At 38.9% G+C, this 20666-nt stretch overlaps 1 protein-coding gene and 1 pseudogene across 3 annotated transcripts in view; one reads left to right on the plus strand and one right to left on the minus strand.

The window, feature by feature from the left end:
- LOC116754783 (RE1-silencing transcription factor-like) overlaps nt 1-20666 on the plus strand; it is a 195577-nt gene that overhangs the window by 11068 nt on the left and 163843 nt on the right. For all 3 annotated transcript variants that reach the window (XM_032633718.1, XM_032633719.1, XM_032633720.1), the window contains exons 2-4: nt 3449-3520; nt 13897-14000; nt 14136-14323. The gene's annotated coding sequence lies outside the window, so the exon portion shown is untranslated. The remainder of the gene's footprint in view (nt 1-3448; nt 3521-13896; nt 14001-14135; nt 14324-20666) is intronic.
- On the minus strand, nt 8798-9912 carry LOC116753959 (annotated as a pseudogene).

Here is a 20666-nt window from a genome sequence, read left to right on the forward strand (position 1 = left end):
TGTGGTTATCGTGAGGTTTTTATATAGTAGTCTCTCTATGTATTTTTATATGTGTGATTGCTTTAAGTTGCTGGTCTCTTAATTGCAAATGCATTTCCGATATCTTGCATTTGTACTCTTCTCTTCTCATGATTGCTGGTTTTGACTTCATATTTGTGTGTAGATGATTTCTTACCTTTACTGTATGTTTATCTTTACTGGTGAGCTTTGTCATTGGTAATTTTCTTTTTTCTAGTTGTGGCCTTTTCTTTCCCATCTAGAGAAGTTCCTTTAGCATTTGTTGTAAAGCTGGTTTGGTGGTGCTGAATTCTTTTAGCTTTTGCTTATCTGTAAAGCTTTTGATTTCTCTGTCAAATCTGAACATGAGCCTGCTAGGTAGAGCATTCTTGGTTGTAGATTTTCCCCTTTGATCACTTTAAATATATCGTGGCACTCCGTTCTGGCCTGCAGAGTTTCTGGGGGAAGAAACAGCTGATAGCCTTATGGGGATTCCCTTGTATGTTATTTGTTGCTTTTCCCTTGTTGCTTTTAACATTTTCTCTTTGTTTTTAATTTTTATCAGTTTGATTAATATGTGTCTCAGAGTGTTCCTCCTTGGGTTTATCTTGTATGGAACTCTCTGTACTTCCTGGACTTGAGTGATTGTTTCCTTTCCTGTGTTAGGGAAATTTTCAGCTATTATCTCTTCAAATATTTTCTCAGGCCCTTTTTCTCTCTCTTCTCCTTCTGGGACCCCTATAATGCGAATGTTGGTGCATTTACTGTGTCCCAGAGGTCTCTTAGACTGTCCTCATTTCTTTCCATTCTTCTTTCTTTATTCTGTTCCGCAACAGTGATTTCCACCATCCGTCTTACAGTCTCGTTTATTCTGCAATTGATTCCTTCTGGTGTATTTTTAATTTCAGCTATAGTATGGTTCATCTCTATGTCTTTGTTTTTTAAATTTTCTAGCTCCTTTTTTTTTTTTTTTTTTTTTTTTTGCGGTACATGGGCCTTTCAGTGTTGTGGCCTCTCCCGTTGTGGAGCACAGGCTCCGGACACGCAGGCTCAGCGGCCATGGCTCACAGGCCCAGCTGCTCCGCGGCATGTGGGATCTTCCCGGACCGGGGCACGAGCCCGTGTCCCCTGCATCAGCAGGCGGACTCTCAACCACTGCACCACCAGGGAAGCCCTAAATCTTCTAGCTCTTTATTAAACATTTCTTGTATCCTCTCGGTCTGTGCCTCCATTCTTTTTCTGAGATTTTGGATCATCTTTACTATCATCACTCTGAAATCTTTTTCAGGTAGATTGACTATCTCCACTTCACTTAGTTCTTTCTGGTTTTGTCTGGTTTCTTTGTCTGGAACATATTTCTCTGCCATCTCATTTTGTCTAACTTTCTGTGTTTGTGGTCTCTGTTCCTCAGGCTGCGCCTTTTGCTTCTGGTGTGTGCCCCCGGTGGGTGAGGTTGGTTCAGGGGCTTGTGCAGGCTTCCTAGTGGGAGGGACTGGTGCCTGCCCACTGGTGTGTGGAGCTGGGTCTTATCCTTTTGGTGGGCAGTGGTGTGTTTATAAGCAGCTGTTGGTTCAGGACAACTTTAGGCAGCCTGTCTGCTGATGGGTAGGGCTGTGTTCCCACCCTGTTGGTTGTTTGGCCTGAGACGTCCCAACACTGGAGCCTGCAGGCTTTCAGGTGGGGCAGGTCTTGGTGCCAAAGTGGCAACCTTGGGAGAGCTCACTCTGGGACCTCTACCACCAGTGGCCTTGCCCCTGGTGTGAGCCACAGCCAACCCCCTCCTACCCGGGAGACACCCCAAGACCTGCAGGTACATCTGGCCCAGACTCCTATGGAGTCACTGCTTTGCCCTGGGTCCCAGTGCATGTGAAAACTTGAGTGCTCCCTCCAAGAGTGGAGTCTGTATTTCCCCCAGTCCTCTGGAGCTCCTGCACTCAATCCCTGCTGACCTTCAAAGTCAAATGCTCTGGGGGCTCCTCCTCCTGTTGCCAGTCCCCCGCTGGGGAGCCTGACGTGGGGCTCAGAACTCTCACTCCTATGGGAGAACCTCTGTGATATAATTATTTTCCAGTTTGTGGGTTGCCTGCCTGGCAGGTATGGGATTGATCATATCGTGAAAGTGTCCCTCCTACCATCTCATTGTGGCTTCTTTTTCTTTGGATGTAGAATATCTTTTTTGGTAGGTTTCCATCTTTTTTGTTAGTGGTTGTTCAGCAGTTGTGATTTTGGTGTTTTCATGAGAGGAGTTGAGCTCAAGTCCTTCTACTCCCCCATCTCGTCCTTATCTCCACAACACACTTATTCTTTTACAGAAGAAGATGAGACTAATATTAGGACCAGTGCACACTAATTTTTACAATGCCCTGTTGTTTAAGTACCTATTATTGCATAACTACCCCAAAATGTGGCTGTGTAAAAATTAATTTAATATGTTCATGGATTCAGTGGGTCAGGAATTTGGACAGAGCATAGTAGGAATGTCTCGTCTGCTGCCTGATGTCAGTGGTTGAACTGAGAAGTCTCAAAGGCTGAGTGTTGACAGCTGGGGGTTGGGTGATCCTAGAGTGTTTACTCACATGTCTGGCATCCAGCCTAGGAAAACTCAAGGACTAGGATTGCTGACTAGAGCATCTGTAAGTGGCCTCTCCATATGGTTTGGGCTTCCTCACCCAAGTATACCAGGCTTAGAGTAGTAGAACTTCTTAATGGCAGCTCAGGGCTCCAGAAGAAAGTGTCTCAGCAAACAAGGTGGAACCACATTGCCTTTCCTGACCTAGCTTCTAAAGTTATGTAGCATTGTTTTAGCTGTATTCTCTTGGTTATACGAGAGTCAAAAATCCACTCACATTCAAGGGAAGAAAAGATAGACTCTCATATCTTCGTAGTAGGAGTGTCAATACGACTTTTATTATTATAAAGGAGCATGTGAAATGGACGATATGGTTGTGATCATCTTTGGAAAACACAGCCTGTTATCCCTGTCCATGTATGAAATGTTGCTGTAATAGACAGCCCACCTTAAGGTATTGCCTAGCTGTTGGAGTCCTTTGCTGGCTGTACCCTCTTACCCAAATGTCTCCAAGGAGCCTGTTGGTCACAGGACTATGACCTTGTTCCTAGTTATCAATAGTTAGCTATTAATGAGAATTACATGGACTTTCTGGAGAAGATGGAATACTTAAAATTCACACAATTTACACTGAACCTTTGTCATGAAGCCTCTTAGTGGGTTGGGAGAATACCTGTGTGACATAGACATATGTATACATAGACCTATGACTATTATTTCATTACAATTTAGTTAATGTAGTTGAAATTTTAGAAAAGTGGGGTAAAAGGATTGTTTTTTTACTTAGGAGATAGTTATATGTTTCTGCTACATCGTATCGTAGGAGCAAGATGTTAACTGGTTGCGTTTTACTGAAAGTGAGAATTTTTTTGTTTTTTGTAGGTATGCAGTATGAGGAGGAGGAGGATGAAATCCCCCAGATTTGTGGCAAGAGGCATGCTAGATTGTAATCAGGTAACTTTTTAGACCAAACTGAATCAACTTGAAAAAGCACTATAACCTATACAGGGATTTCCTGCTAATTCTGTTTTTGAAAATTAAATTTTCTATATGAATATGCTACATGAGAGCTGGTTTCTCATTTTATTTATTTATTTAAATATTTAACTTTAACTTTTGAAGTATTTCTGACCTACACAAAAGTTACACAAAGAAATCATGTATGTACTTCACCCAGATTCCATAAATGTTAACCTTATATTACATTTTCTTTGTCTTTTCCTTTTTCTCTCTCTCTACACATATTTTTTTTCTGAAACATTTGAGAGTAATTTGGTTACATAAGAACATTCTTTTATATACTCATAATAGAACTCATCAAAATCAGGAAATTAAATATGAATACAGCTATCTTCTTTAATTTAGAAACCATATCCAAATTCTGCCAGTTGTCCTACTAACGTTGTTTATAACAAAATAAAAAAACTTTTTTGATCCTGGATCCAACATAAGAGCACATAGTGCAGTTAGTTTTCATGCCTTATTTTTTTGTCTCCCATAATCTACAACAGTTTCTCACTCTTTTTCTGTTTTTCCTTACCTTGACATTTTTGAAGAATACAGACCAGTTACTTTTTAGAATGCCCCTCAGTTTGGGTTTCCTCATAATTGGATTCAGATGATTACTTTTGGAAACAGTGAATTTTCTGCTCTTAGTGCATTATATCAGGAGGCACATGATGCCTATTAGGTGCTATTAATTTGATTCCTTTGTTTTCTCATTATTTTAAATGGATGAAGTTACAGTAGGTGGTAGTGTTTCAACCCAAATTCCCATTCAATTCTGAGTATAATTAACTGTAGTAAAAGTCAGTAAGAAACCTTACATATAGGTAAGAAGAGTAACTTTTAACTAAATAAAGTAACATCCTGCTACAGGATGTAAAATGTAAAAACTCTCCTCTCTTACCAAACTGACAGTTGCTTTGTATATAGTAACATTATGATGCCTCTTTGAGCCTTGCCATCTCCAAGATGCACATCCTCTCGGTTGACCCTTTCTCCTTTTTCAAAGAACACATGCTTCTGACATTCTACTAGTTGTATTTGGAGGATAAGTGAACCTGTCTTGAACATTGTTTTGTTAAAAATCTATTGAGTTTTTGGTGTGTAAATACATATCTATTTTCCCTATTAAACATGACTATAAAAACTTCTTACTGAGATATTTTGTATTTTCTATGATGTTTGAGTATTAAACACCAAGAGACATTTTATTATTAAATGCCTGTATTCTGTAGGCTATGCCTATATTCTGTAATCTCTTAGGGAGAAAGAATATTTTGATCTTAGCCAAAAGAGAATTGTTTTCAATGTATGTGACAGGTTGCTCAAGGATAAAATACTCTATTTGACCAGTCATTGCATTTAACATTTGTTACAAAATAAATTATTAGATGCTTATACTTGAATTGATTATAGGTGCTTTGGCTATTGTGAGATGACATTTTGTTTTTTCACTATTTAACATCAAGTGATCTGTCCCAAGCATTGTGAATGTGATATTACTTAATTATCACCAATGCTTTCAATAAGATGATTTCTTGTACAATTATGATGGTAGATAGCATAAATATGAACTATTCATAGAGTTTAGGTGTTTAAAGAATAGCATTTGAATGAAGTACTACTGTTCTAATGATTTGGGGGAAACTAACTATGGTTCAGCTAGCTCCGTGGGGGACTGAAACTTGTTCATAGTTTTGTAAAGATTTTTCATTGTAAATTGTCCATAAAAACCATTGCTATTTATCTTACGGACAGTGCCTTCTAGGTGCTTCTTACATATCAATGGCTAACCCAGATCATTGTGAGAAATTTTTCTTTCCTGTCAGCTCACAGTCTCTACTGAAGGAAATTGCCCCCACCATTCTTGAGGCCATACCTTGTACAGGGATGATTGTGTACTGTGTTCTCTACCATAGGATCTGACTTCTAATATTGGTGGATTGAATCAGGGTGGGACTTTGACCCAAAGCCAGCCAATCTGTAGGCTGGCCAGTAACTGTGTGGTAATCTGATGATGTCAAAATGGGAGGCTGATGATTAGTTGGGCTACACATGTTGTTTCAGAAAATTAATCTGAGGATGGGGGAGTTAGTTACTAAGGAAAGGAGGCTAGAAGCTAAGTCCAGCTATGCAGCTCTTCCTGTGTGGTGGCGAGGGGAGAGATTCCTCTTGCACTTATGTCTACTTGTATCTTCATTGTATATCACCTTCCCCATCCCTGACATGAACAAGTGTCTATTCCTTATAAATAGTACATCTACTCTTTTAGATTCTTTGTTCTTCTTTAAGGCATCATACTGTGATTTCTCTCTATCTACACTACTAATTCTGATCTCTCACTCTTGCTCCATTTGTTATCAGGCATTTGCTGAATATTTTCACTTCAGTGACTTATTTTCATCTTACCTTTAACATATTCAAAGTAGAATAATTTTAACCTAAAGTTGAAATTCTTACCCATTCCATATTTCAGTCATTGATATCATCATCTTCACGGTCATTCAAATTAGAGGGTTTTTTTGTTTTTTGTGGTTTTTTTTACAAGAAACGCTTTTTAACTTTTGAGGTGATAAAAAAGTAAAATAACAATGAGATACTTTGTTTTTACATGTCATGTTGAATCAGACAACAACTTAATCAAAATCGTTTGTTCTTAGAGTATATGGAAATGAGCAATCCTCCATACTCATTGCAGAAATATTAAGTGGCACAAATCTCTGAACAGCATTTGGGCAATTTAAATATTAAACATTAATTCCAATGAATCATACATTTTCTGAAGAAAATAATTATATACATCAGCTTTTAAGAATTTGCAAAGGGTGTTTATCTCCAAGTTGTTTATGATAGAGGAAAAAAAAGGGAGGAAACAATCTAGCAACCTATACGTTTATCAAGAGGAAATTGTTATATTATGGTACGAACATTAAAGGAAAGATAAAAGTCATTAAAATTATAGTGCAAATAATTATTTGTGGTCATGGAAGTTGACTATGGCGTATTGTCAAATTAAGAAAGCAGTTTCAAACAAGGTTTATAGCATGATTCCATTTTTGTTAAATCATGTGTATAAATATAGAAAAATTTGGGAGGAGATGCAAGAAATTTTAACAGAAGATCTGTCTGCATAATAGGATTATGTGTTGCCTCAATTTTTTCATTGTCCATAATTTTTTCATTGTCTAAAGAGATTTTAAATTTAGAAAATGTACAGTGAATATACATATAGTTCATACAAAAAACAGATTTTCTCATTCTTTCATAGCTAAAGTATTGCCACGGAAATATTTTAATATTTCTTTTGTACTGGTAATATATGAAACAGAAGACTTGAATATATGGTTACAGGAAACAACAAAGCAGAGTAAAAAAAAAATAAAACAACAACAACAAAACTATTTTCTAGACACCTTTGGTATGAGAGAATCAGAATTTTAAAAGTAATTACTTAAATGTAAATAAATAACTCTTGCGTCTATTTCCGAAGTGGATTTCAAACAGCACACAGTAAAAGTCAGTATAATAAAACCCTTTTTAAAAAGTATAGAGGAGCTGAGTAATATAGAGGAAAGGCAGAAGAGAATAAAAGATCTGGGAATGGGACTGAAATAAAAATCATGCTGGAAAGCAGCCTAAGTGATACAACTTCAATTTATCAGAAAATCAATTAGCGAACTTCTGATCAATCAAGGCTAAAAGTGAGCCTTCATAGGTTACATAGCTCTTAAGGTCTAATAACAGGAGACGTGGAGTTCATAAACTTTTACTGTTCTGAACCCTGAGACAATATCACTACATGTTACAACATATAACAGAGATTAGAAAACACAGTTGTTAAATAGAATGTCTGTGTTTTCTGTATATGACTTTTGTAATGTTGGTACCTGGTTCAAAACTTAAAGCATAATTTTATGCTGTATATGTATGAAGAGAATTAAGAGTAGGCCAACTTTTTTTTTTTTTTTTTTTTAGCAGTACATGGGCCTCTCACTGTTGTGGCCCCTCCCATCGCGGAGCACAGGCTCCGGGACGTGCAGGCCCAGTGGCCATGGCTCACGGGCCCAGCCGCTCCGCGGCATATGGGATCCTCCCGGACCGGGGCACGAACCCGTGTCCCCTGCATCGGCAGGCAGACTCTCAACCACTGTGCCACCAGGGAAGCCCCTAGGCCAACTTTTTGACCTGAAATGATACAGGCTTATAACTTAAGAAATGTGGAAGTTAAGGTTTTACTATTCAAGTCACAATTTTGATAACCAGCAAGCACCTGGATTATGTCAACCAATGGAAAGAACAGTAAAATATCCTATAAAGCAGGTTTGTAGGCAACATTAAAAACTCCATCATTAATTTCAGCCATCAGAAAAACACCATTTCAGGATATAAATTGAAAGGAAATTCAACTATTTCCTAGTATTTTAAACATTAATTCAAAATGAAATTAGATATTGAGTTTGTAGTAGCAATTTTTAAACTTTGGTTTCTTTAAAAAAAATAGATGAGGGCTTCCCTGGTGGCGCAGTGGTTGAGAGTCCGCCTGCCGATGCAGGGGACACGGGTTCGTGCCCCGGTCTGGGAGGATCCCACATGCCGCAGAGCGGCTGGGCCCGTGAGCCATGGCCGCTGAGCCTGCGCGTCCGGAGCCTGTCCTCCGCAACGGGAGAGGCCACAACAGTGAGAGGCCCGCGTAACGCATAAAAAAAAAAAAAAAAAAAAAAAAAAAAAAAAAAAAAAAAAAAAAAAAAAAAATAGATGAGAAATTAGAAGATTTCTGTTTGTAAAAATAAATTACTTTGCAATCCTTGGGTATAAGAACTACTTTGGGCATATTTTCATGGAAGAAATTAAAGCTAGCAATATTATTAAAATAAGAAAAAGTATGCAATAAATGCAAATAATTACCACACTTCAGTTGGTTCAAAATGCAGTAAAAATATATCTAATTATACTTATTGCTATTAGCACTACATCAAAATTAGAAAAATATACCATATTATAATTAGATGGTGTGCCTCTATAAAAAGAACTGAGGTTCTAAGATTCACTTATTTTTCCTCCAAAGAAAAATAAATAGCTTTGTATACAAAACCTTCGATCCTAATGTTTACTAAACTAAGCACCCATCAGTTGGGATTTGAAATTTACTGAGGACGATTCAGGCAGAGACCACTAACATCCCCCAAGCTGCTACAAACACTGGCTGGTGCATTAAGTTTTCCTCTCCTACAGCCTCTGGGCCAGGGCAATGTTGAGCGGCTTGGAGGCCAAGATGCGGCCATTCATCTCAGTCATTGCTTTAGTGGCCTCCTCAGGAGAGGAGAAGCAGATCAAGCCAAACCCTTTGCTTCACCCTTCTTCCTGCATTACCTTAACTCTGCTAATTGATCCAAATGAAGAAAACTCCCTCCGTAGCTTTTCATCATCAGTGGTCTCATCCAGGTTCTTAATATAGAGTTTTTCCCCCCGGCACTGCCAAAATCTTTCCTGTTTCAGCTGCTCAGACATTTGCTTTAACTCAGCCTGTCGCTCTGCTTTCTTTTGTGCCCGGCCTACAAAAAGCAGTTGTCCATTTATGTCCTTTCCATTCATTTCTTCAGCAGCCTTTTTGGCAGCCTCATGGCTATCAAAACTCACAAAGCCAAAAAGCCTTTGGATTTCCCACTGGAATCTGTCATCACCTTAACACTCAGGGTTTTCCCATATTTGCTGAAAACTTCCCTCAGTCTCTCATCATCCATGTCATCTCCGAAGTTTTTGATGTAAACATTGGTGAACTCACTGGCTTTGTTTTGGAGCTCAGCTTCCCAATCTTTGCGGCTTTTGAATTTGCCAACAAACAGCCTGCAGTCCTTAAGCAGTGCACCATTCGTCTCCTGGATGGCCCTATCGGTGGCAATCTGGTTCTGAAAGTGCACGAACGCGTAGCACCTGGAGCCGTGATCATCACTCATCATCTTGGAGGACAGGATCTTCCCAAAAGATGAAAAGTGTTCATAAAGGGTTTTGTTATCAATGGATTTGTCCAGATTCTTGATGAACACGTTCCCAATTCCAGATTTCCTCAAGTAGGCGTCATGCTGAGACCACATGAGACGGATGGATTTGCCCTTTATAGGGTCAAAGTTCGTGGTGTCCAGGGCCTTCTGGGCATCTGCCAGCTGCAGAAAGTTCACATAGGCATAGCCCAGAGAGCGGCAGGTGACCAGGTCCCTGCAGATGCAGATAGACAGCACAGGCCTCACAGCGCTGAACTTCTTAAACAGCAGGTCCTCGGTGACATCCGCGTGGAGGTCACCCACGTACAGGGAGGCCTGGCGGTACTTGGCAGCTACATGCATCTCCTGGCTCCTCACCACCACAAGCCGGTCCCTAAGGAGCTCCTGTTGTGACTTCTGCAGGATGGTGGCCTGGGCTCATGCGTGGTGGCCTCAGAGTCAGCGCTCTGAGGCCAGGCGATGCGGTTCATTCATGTACAGCTCCCCAGGCTTGGGCAGCACCCTCAGTCAAAAGCCCCTCAGCAACCAGTCCGGCCATCCCTAGAAGGGGGCGACAGAACCTTGAAATCTCAAAGAAGGATTCCTAGGTCAAGCCGGTCCTTCCCGGCCACTTGGTGAGGAATCTTCAAGTGGCGGGCTGGCCCTCCATCTCAGCGTTCTCCACAGCCATTCTCCGGTGGCTGGTTTCTGACTAAAAATAGGCCTCGTTCAGGCCGGTTTAAAGTTACAGCCGCCGGGGGAAAGAATTCCACAAGTGACGTCTGAGGCGGCGGCGGCGCGCGGGCGGCGGGCACGGGGTCCCGGAGCCCTGAACCGACCGGGACCGGGTTGTGCAGGCGCCGCCGGCCGCATGCGCCCTGACCAACCCCGGCCGCTCTCCTCCCTGTAGACCCCGCCTAGAGTTCTTATTTTATCCCTTTTTTAATCCTTTTTAAAAATTATATAAGTTTCAGGAATACAGCATTATAGTTCAACATCTGTATATACAACAGAGTGATCACCACCGTAGTCTAGTTACCATCCATCATCGTACAGTTGATCCCATTCACCCATTTCAACTACCCCTCAACTCCCTTCCCCTCTGGTAACCATTAATCTGTCCTATATCTGTGAGTTCGTTTTTCTGTTCTTTTGTTTGTTGGTTGGTTTGGTTTTGGGTTTTTTTTTTTTAGATTCCACATATGAGTGAAATCATATGGTATTTGTCCTCCATCTGACTTAGCATAATTATCTAAAGGTCCATTCATGTTGTCATACTTATTTTTATCTTTGTGCATTTTGTTTAGTTTTTATCTTCAGACACATTTTTCAAGAAATGTTTCAAACATATTGGATGAAATTGATATATAAAGGGCATTTGTAAATTAGGGCTTTCTTACAGTTAAGTTCTGTTTGAATTATTTTACCAATATGTCTCTTTCCCCCAAATTTAAGTTCTACAGAGAAAGCGTTCTTAGATTTATTCCTTTTTTGGATACCACATAGTATTTTTTGTAATGATTTGTATAGAGTGGTTGGTATTTAATGATTAGTATTTACTGAATTTAATAATAATGGAAATGGGGAAATATGCTAGAAAGCATCACTGAGTTGTAACTGATTATGAACTCAACTGTTTTTCCAGTTCCCATTTTGACAAGAAAGGCTTGGTCAGACAACAGCTGGATGCTTTTGATGAGTTTATTCAGATGTCTACTCAAAGAATTGTGGAAGATGCTCCACCTATAGACCTATAAGCGGAAACAGCATGCTAGTAGAGAAGTTGAAGAACCAGTAAAATGGTTATTCTAATAAAGTAACATAAATAAGAGTATTGATTTGAAATTTCAGTCCTTAACTCACCTGGCCTAACAGTTAAAAAAAAAAAAAAAAAGAAGAGGGTCTGTAGGTGTTTTTAGTAGTGTTCTTCTAGTATCATCAATCAGCTCCTGATTTATTCTTACTAATGGAGAGATGCATTTTTGCAAGTAATGTAAAACCCTAATCCTTATTCAGATAGTAAGTATTTAATAGCCAGTAAGACCGAACTCAGAGATATGATAGACTACTAAGAGAAGCAAGCCAGAAATAGTTATATTGCTTCAGAAAAACCTCACTTTTTTCTTTTACAGTGTAAGGAATCATAAAAGAAAAAGTGTGTGAAGGACTTTTTCCCTTGATTATTTGTTGCATGAAATACATTATCATAACAATAGAAGATATAATAAAGGAAAACCATCAATCATATTAGCTGTTTTAATTTTTCTAAGTTCATTGTAGTCTTTGTTTTCACGTGCATATTTTTTTAGCATTGTTAAAATCATAGCAAGGCTATAATTTTATTTAACTTATTTTTTATATAACTTTATTTTTGGCTGCATTGGGTCTTTGTTGCTGCGTGGGGGCTTTCTCTAGTTGCAGTCAGCAGGGGCTACTCTTCGTTACGGTGCACGGGCTTCTCATTCAGATGGCTTCTCTTGTTGCAGAGTACAGGCTCTAGGCATGCGGGCTTCTGTAGTTGTGGCACGTGGGCTCAGTAGTTGTGGCTCACAGGCTCTAGAGCACAGGCTCAGTAGTTGTGGCACATGGGCTTCGTTGCTCCACAGCATGTGGGATCTTCCCGGACCAGGGATCAAACCCATGTCCCCTGCATTGGCAGGCAGATTCTTAACCACTGCACCAACAGGGAAGTCCCGAGGCTATAATTTTAGAATCTAGTTTTACATGAATAATAATGACTGACCCTAGTTTTTGAGTAGAGAGGCAGCATGATGGGCCTTGAGGGACAGGGAAAACTGAAAAACAAGGGGAAGTAGGGAGAGCCCCAGAAATAGAATTAGACAGAAAGAGAGAATATTACTTCCGGCCAGTTCAGTCCCTCTTTTCTGTAGCTTATCTTGTAAGGGCTGATGTATTATTCTTATTCTGGCTGGAGATGCTGCACAGACTTCTGCTGTTAAGAACAAAAATAATTGGCACTTCTGGCACTGTGTTGGAAAATGGGCATAAAATGCCTTTTTTATACTTAGAGCATTTTCTCTTCATGGTCTTTGCAAAACAAGAGAGACAACAATATTATAATGTAGCATTTTCAAAGTGCCAGTGTCATAAGTACTTATGGAGGAAGAGATCTCTCAAGCTGGTATATCAGAGCCTACAGGAAGAGATGGGAGGGACTTTAACTCTGAAGGGCAGGGTAGGACTTGTCTTAGTAGAGAAAAGATACTTAATCATTTCAGCAAATAAATACTTGGTATATCAATATTTGGCTTGGGGATAGATTTTAGGGTCTATAACAGTATATGATTTTTGGTTTGATTTGTTTTTGATAGGTATTAGTAGAAGATAAGATGAAACCAGATTGTCACAGCCTTTGGATGTCAAGGGAATTGTGGAAAGATTGTCAAAGAATGTGCATGAAGCATTATTTTAGAAAGGTTACTTTGGAGATCATGTTTACTTGGCGTGGAGAGGCTGGAGTCAGATTAAAATCTTGGTATAGCTTGGGTTTCAGATAATGATGTCCTATACTAGGGTGATAGTAGAAATGAGTAGTTGGATGGCTGGCTTCCATTTGACTCATTATCACCACCAGTTCTCTATGCTTTTTTCCTACTCCAGTTTGGGAAGCTTGGGTGTCAACAATTTACCTTTAATGGTCTGCTTACTCTCATCTTCTCCTCCTCTGAGAATTGATCTAGAGAGAAATACACTATCCATTTATAATTGGAAAGTTTTCGTGGGTCTTGTTTTATTGGGCAGCAAATAGATATGTTACTGAAAACTTTTTTTTTCTGCTAAGGGCTGAGCTATAGTCAGCCAGGGCTAGAAGTATTCAGTCCTTTATGTAGAGTAGTAATTAGGATTTTCTGTAGGTTTAATTGAAGAGTTAGGTTTAGTTTTTCTATGTTCTATTGATGAGATTAGAGTATAGTTCTAATTGTCCAAATTTATCTTTTCTTTTTTTTCTGGTAACTGTACTTCTGACCTGAATGAAGGAGACAGCACATGAAACGGCTGTGTAGATCATTAGTGCAAATCCATTTTAATTGTTTCATATAAATTCAGAGCGTATGATACGTGTATAGTCTTACTTACTTGTGATATATTAACTCTTGATAAATGTTGCTTTTTGTCTTACACCTTAAGAAAGTGATGAAGTATAAAACTTTATGTCTGTGGAATATGGCTGTTGACTTTGGAGAGTACCCATATTAAAGTGGATTGATTTAGTCGGTTTATAGAGTTTCTTCTACTCAAAATGTTAATGGTGGTTTAAATGGAATCATCAAAAGTTTTATGGAAAAAAATTATTCACCCTCTTCATGTTTTTTGGTTTCATTTTAGCCAAGATATTTGCTGAAGTTTGAACAGCTTTACCTCTCCAAGCCCATAAGAGATGATGCTGCTTCACCAGTGTTGCCACGTGAAGCCAGATTAAGAAATCTCACGTAAGAAAGAGTTATTCCAGCAGCTGATATTGAAATACAGTTTAGAAAATGCAGTTTTAACCAGTTGGGGGTTTTAACAATTACCTTACTATTAACTTGTGATCTGCTTTTATTTTCTGCTCCACTTTATAACAGAAACAGTCATTAAAGAAGGTGAAGAACAACTTCAGATGCAGCATCAGAAAACCTTTATTGGTAAAGTTCCAGTTATGTTGCATTCAATTTACTGTCTACTAAATGGCTTAGCAGATCATGATCTTTGTGAGTTACATGGATGCCTCTTGGATCCTGATGGCTACTTCATTATTAATGGATCAGAAAAGGTATAGTAGCGTTATTTTTATAAATTTATTTTATTTGTTTATTATTTTTGGCTGTGTTGGGTCTTTGTTGCTGTGCACAGGCTTTCTCTAGTTGTGGCGAGCGGGGGCTACTCTTCGTTGCGGTGCGCGGGCTTCTCGTTGCAGTGGCTTCTCTTGTTGCGGAGCACAGGCTCTGAAGTGCGTGGGCTTCAGTAGATGTGGCGTGTGGGCTCATTAGTTGTGGCTCGTGGGCTCTAGAGCGCAGGGTCAGTAGTTGTGGCGCACGGGCTTAGTTGCTCCACGGCATGTGGGATCTTCCCGGGCCAGGGCTCGATCCCATGTCCCCTGCATTGGCAGGTGGATTCTTAACCACTGCACCACCAGGAAAGCCCTAGTAGCATTATTTTTTAAAAATTACACAATTATCATTAAGATTTAAATTATGAAAGTTGAAATTAAAAAGTAAGTTTTTCTATAGAATAATCTGAAAGTGGTAGTTGAATTATTTAGGGGGGTGACAGCTGAATTTATATAAACCAAGGTTTTATTTAGCTGTATATAATACGCACTAGAAATTTGGTCAGTTGTTCAAACTTGTATGTTTCTATGGAGCATTTTTGCAAAATGGAGTTTGTAAAGTTCAAGAATTGATGTTTCAGTGAGCCTGTATGATGAGATTAAATTAAGATGCAGATTTCACGCTTCTTTCTACTTCAAGGACCTTGTGGGTTTTATGGCTGTAACTTTTATTGTCCATATACGTTCTGATTGGTCAAGAGAAAATGGCAACAAACACAACCTTTGTGTTTGCCAAAAAGGATTCTAAATATGCCTACACAGGAGAGTGTAGATCATGTCTGGAGAATTCTTTTGACCCACTATCTGGGTTAGCATGCTGGCAAGAGGAGGACAGGTATGGACTATTACATGATATTGTTTGGGTTTATTCCTGTTGGTCTAGTTTTGTAAGTTACCAGACTGCATATTTAGTCAAAAAGTTTTTCTGGAGCATATTATCAGTGTTATATGCTAGGTATTTTATTATTTACTTACTACTGTGTAATAAATCACTCCAGTAGCAACATTTATCATCTTACAGTTTCTGGATGTGGCTTAGTTGGGTCCTTTAGCTAAGTATCTCTCACAAGGCTTCAGTCAAGTTATTTGTCTGGGCTGCAGTCATCATCTTAAGGCTCGTTTGCATGGTTGTTGGCAGGAATCAGTTCCTTGCCGCTTGGCTCCCCTCCATACAGCAACTGATAACATGGCAGCTCACTTTGGCAGAGAGAGTAATTAAGAAAATTTGTAGAGCATAAGGGCAGGATGGTAGTCACCTTTTTTTTGTTTTTCTTTTTTTTGGCTGCGCCTCGAGACTTGCAGGGTCTTAGTTCCCCAACCAAGGATTGAACCCAGGCCCTGGCAGTGAAAGCACCAAGTCCTAACCACTGGATTGCCAGGGAATTCCTAGAAATCACCATCTTTTTATACCTTAATCTTGGAAGCAACATCCTATCATTTTTGCCAAGTTCTATTTATTAGATGCAAGTCATCACATCCAGTCCATACTCAAGGGAGGGGATTATACAAGGCAGTAATAGTAAGCAGGGATCATCGAGCACTATCTTAGTAGCTGCCTACCCTAGGCATGTTGCTTATAATAATGTAATATAATAACAGCTAGCATTTCTTGAATATTTGCTATGTGCCAATTATGTTACTCAGTTTGCTTGATTTAATCTTTACAACTGTATTGGAAATTTGTTGTAATCAACTCTTATTTAATTTCATGTACATTTTTTATTGTTTTGAATAAGGCACATGTGCACATTAAAATAGTTCAAAAAATTACAAAAAAGGGTACACTATAAAAAGTAGTCTTCCTTTGATCCCCAGATTTCTTCCCCAGCGGTAGCTGTTTGTTTATTTATGGCTGCGTTGGGTCTTCGTTGCTGTGCGCAGGGTTTCTCTAGTTGCGGTGAACCGGGGCTACTCTTGGTTGCAATGCGTGGGCTTCTCATTGCTGTGGCTTCTTTTGTTGCAGAGCACAGGCTTCTAGGTGCGCAGGCTTCAGTAGTTGTGGCTCGTGGGCTTTAGACCACAGGCTCAGTAGCTGTGGCTCATGGGCTTAGTTGCTTCGCAGCATGTGGGATCTTCCCAGACCAGGGCTCGAACCCGTGTCCCCTGCATTGGCAGGCAGATTCTTAACCACTGCGCCACCAAGGAAGTCCTGTGGTAGCTGTTTTTGATAATTTCTCATGAATCCATCCAGAAATAGTCTTAACACAAAATTATAAATGGGAGCATAACGTATGCACTGTTTGAAGGTTGCTGGTATCCTTTAAAAATATATTTAGATCAGCAATTGATCATTGTTTTTGAGCTGTGATATTCCATGTGTAGATGTAGCATAATTTTTTGAACCATTTCTATTTTGATGGACATTTAGGTTTCCAGTCTTGTGCTCTTACAAACAGTTCTGCAGAGTCTAATATCACTTTTATAAGTTTTTTAAGAAGGAGTCTTGAACATCAGAGATGTTTAAGTGCCTGAAGTTAAAATCCCATGTAGAATAGGTGTTTTAAAGAATTTAAATGGTTTTTACTTGTGAATGGGGGTAGAACGGGGCCCAAGCACAAGGGTTTGGAAAAGATCCCCAGGTGACTGTGATGTGCATTTTTTGTTGATAAGCATCGGCCTGGATTATGGAGGGCAAAAGTAAGAACCCAGTATGTTAGAGAGATTATCATGGCAGCTATGGGCAAAATGAATTAATTAGTGACAGAGAAAGGAAAATCATCCAGATATAGTGATAAATTTGATATAATATGAGAATGAATCAATTAAGATTGTGTGGTTCTTACTCCGAGGTCCTAGATAAAATAGAGAACTCCCAAGAATTGGTTTTTAGGGAGAACCTAGTGAGTTCATTTTTAGACAAAAGATTTTGGGTGGTGCATGATGTAGGCATTCTGCTTTAATGTTTTGCTTATTCAGAAAAATTTTTTTGATGAAACAAATAATAGACTGAATGGAATAATTGGTATCTAAGTTGAAAGAATGAAATAGCAATCGGAGACATGAGGGTTGACGGTACAGGAAAAAGATCAAGATGAAGATTTGCATATCCTTTATGTAAAGTTGTTACTGAACATCCGTGAGATGGGATAAGGTTTCTAAGGAAGGAGGCCTGAAGTAGGAGGAGGAAGACAACAAACTTTTATTAGATGGACCATGATAATGTAGGGTTATGAGGCCAAGAAAAGATAGAATTTGATATTGAAGGAAAGAAATTTGATTAAAACTGAGAAACCAGGTGTTGTGTAATGCAGTGTAAGCTAGTAACTTTTATTTCATTTCTGTCTGTGTTGCAATTAAAGGGGGAAAAATTGGAAAAGAGAAGCTTATATGAGAGAGGCTGTTTGTTAATTTTAAAACATTGTTCGTATGTGGAGATACCTCACAGACCAACTAAGAGTTAATATTTATTTTTCATTTTGTGCTTAGCTTTTCCCACATTTGTCTATCCATATTCTCTCTTATTTTGCCCTCATTTCTTTCTTTCTTCCAAAGTTTTTAATTTTTTTGGTTGGGGGAAAGGACTTGGAGGTCTGTGTTTTGCAGCCAAAGGTCATTTCCAAATCTAGCCTTGGGGAATTCTAGAGGATCTTGGCAGACAGAGAGAGTAGATAATGCAAGTTCTCTCAGGTCCAAATGACCAGTCTGTCCATCAAATGAGTAAACCTGTTCCATTGGTTTGAAAAGCAGCCATAGGACGTTCCTTAAAATATGAGAGGCATGCTTCTTTTGAAATACATATAATGAACATGTATATAAAACGGTTCTTATGATGTTTATATATGGCTACAATCTCTGTGTCCTCATATTCTAATGATGTTTTTTTTCCTAGGGTGCAAAAAGAGTGCTATTGTTCAGCACATTGTGGCAACCCTACCATATATTAACCCAGACATTTTCATCATTAATTTTTTTAGAGCGTTAGATTTTGTGTCTGACAGAGATATTTCAGAGCATATTATTTATGATTTTGAAGATCCAGAGATGATGGAAATGGTATTGCACAAGCAAAATGTATTCATAGTATTTTCATGAGATTTAAAGTTATTGACTGTTGCTAATCCTAAAACACAGTACAGAGCTGTTCTGAAGATCAGTTTAGCTGTTGCAAACCCCATGCTGTTTACTGTGTAGTGCAAGCCTTCAGCCCTGCCTTGCCTTCTCTCCTGACAATTCTCTGTAAAGCAGACATGAAACCTAGAGGCAGCCAGAGTTCATTGACATCAACAAGAAGAAAGAGTAGTAAGGAAAACCATAAAAGCATACTAGTCTGGCGCTATTTAGTATAAAGGGAAAAAGAGTAGTTGATACCTTTTTTTTTTTAAACCTTTTACTTTGAAATCATTTCTAATTTATAGGAAAGTTGCAGATAACCCTCCTATACTCTGCACCCAGAATCACCAGTTGTTACCTTTGCCTCATTTACTTTAGGATTCTATTATCTATATATACGTTTTATTTTTTTCTGGACCGCTTGAGAGTAAGTTTCAGGCATTCATGCCCCTTTAATCCTAAATACTTCAGTGTATATTTCCTAAGAACCAGGACATTCACTTACCCAATTGTAGTATAATTATCCAAATCAGGACATTTAACTTTGGTACAACACTGTTAGCTTCGCCATCTTATTCAGGTTTTTGCCAGTTGTGCTGATCATGTCCTTAATGGCATTTTTTTTTCTGGTTCAGAAATCTAGTCCACGATCATGTATTGCATGTTGTTTTTATGTCTCTTTAGTCTCCTTTTATCTTCCCTTGTCTTTATTTATTTTTGGCTGCTTTGGGTCTTTGTTGCTGCACGCGGGCTTTCTCTAGTTGCAGCGAGCAGGGGCTTCTCTTCGTTACGGTGCATGGGCTTCTTGTTGTGATAGCTTCTCTTGTTGCAGAGCACGGGCTCTAGGGGCGTGAGCTTCAGTAGTTGTGGCATGCAGCCTCAGTAGTTGTGGCTTGCGGGCTCTAGAGTGCAGGCTCAGTAGTTGTGGTGCACAGGCTTAGTTGCTCCGCGGCATGTGGAATCTTCCCAGAGCAGGGCTCAAACCCGTGTCCCCTGCATTGGCAGGCAGATTCTTAACCACTGCGCCACCAGGTAAGTCCCTATCTTCCCTTGTATTTATCCTCAGTGTTTCAGAACACTGAAATTTTTGAAAAGGATAGGCCATTTATTTTGTAGGATATCCTCAATTTGGGCTTTTCCAATATTTCCTTATGATTAGATTCAATTTATGCATTTTTTGGCAGGACAAATACAGAGATCATATTGTGTACTTCCCAGGGCATCACATCAGGAGTCACAGCGTGTCATTTTGTCCCATTATTGGTAATATTAACTTCACAGTGGCATCTGTTAGATTCTTCCACTGTGAAGTTACTATTTTTGTGGAAAGGTTTGTTGAGTCTAGATAAATAAGCATTTCCTTATCAGTTTTTTCCATTGATGATCCTTGTCTCAGGAGTAATTTATATTCTTAAAGTTGTCCTGAATTGTCCAGAGTCTTTAAGACTACAGAGAAGTAAGGTAATGTAGACCAAACACTAGTCACAGAGTTAGAAAGTGGAGTATATTTTAGTTATTAGAGTATTTATTGATATGGTTACATGACCCAAATGGATTCTTTAAATCCAACAGAGAATGAAACAAATAAATAAAATTCCCCACCCTTGTGGAACTAACATCCTAGTGGTTGGAGATAGACCATAAACAAAACATTTACGTGGTATGTTAGAACTATATGTCATGTATTTGCCATCCCTGCTATAAGGGTCAGTTAAGTTACAGGGGTGAGTAAGATTATCCAGGGCAGGATGGAGAAAGGAGGGATGGGGACAGTTGAACACTGAGTGGATTATATGTAAAAATATGACTTTGCTTCATTCTAGTATTTGCCAAAAACATGATAGTGTGAGTAACAGAAACGCCCAAACTTTAAAGATTTGCTATTGTTTTCTAGGTATTTAAACTGCCTGACTTTTGCATCTACTCTTTCTCACCTGTGTTGTTTAAATCCTTCCATTGGTAGAGATGGCAAGCTAGCAAAACCAAGACAGTTGCATAATACATTGTGGGGAATGGTGTGTCCTGCTGAGACTCCAGAGGCAATGCATTAGAATTTATGTTCAGGATAAAAAGTCTGACAGTAATTATGTAGGGTATAATTATTTTTAGAAGCAAATTTTTATTTAATTGTGTAGTGTAGTTTAGAACTAAGATATTATTTATAATTTTGTTCTTAGGAAGTAAGAGTACATCCTGAGGTCAAATTGAAGGAAAAATATTTTTGGAAAAGAATTTC

The sequence above is a fragment of the Phocoena sinus genome, chromosome 5, assembly GCF_008692025.1.
Source record: "Phocoena sinus isolate mPhoSin1 chromosome 5, mPhoSin1.pri, whole genome shotgun sequence".
In the NCBI taxonomy this organism is placed as follows: Eukaryota; Metazoa; Chordata; class Mammalia; order Artiodactyla; family Phocoenidae; genus Phocoena; species Phocoena sinus.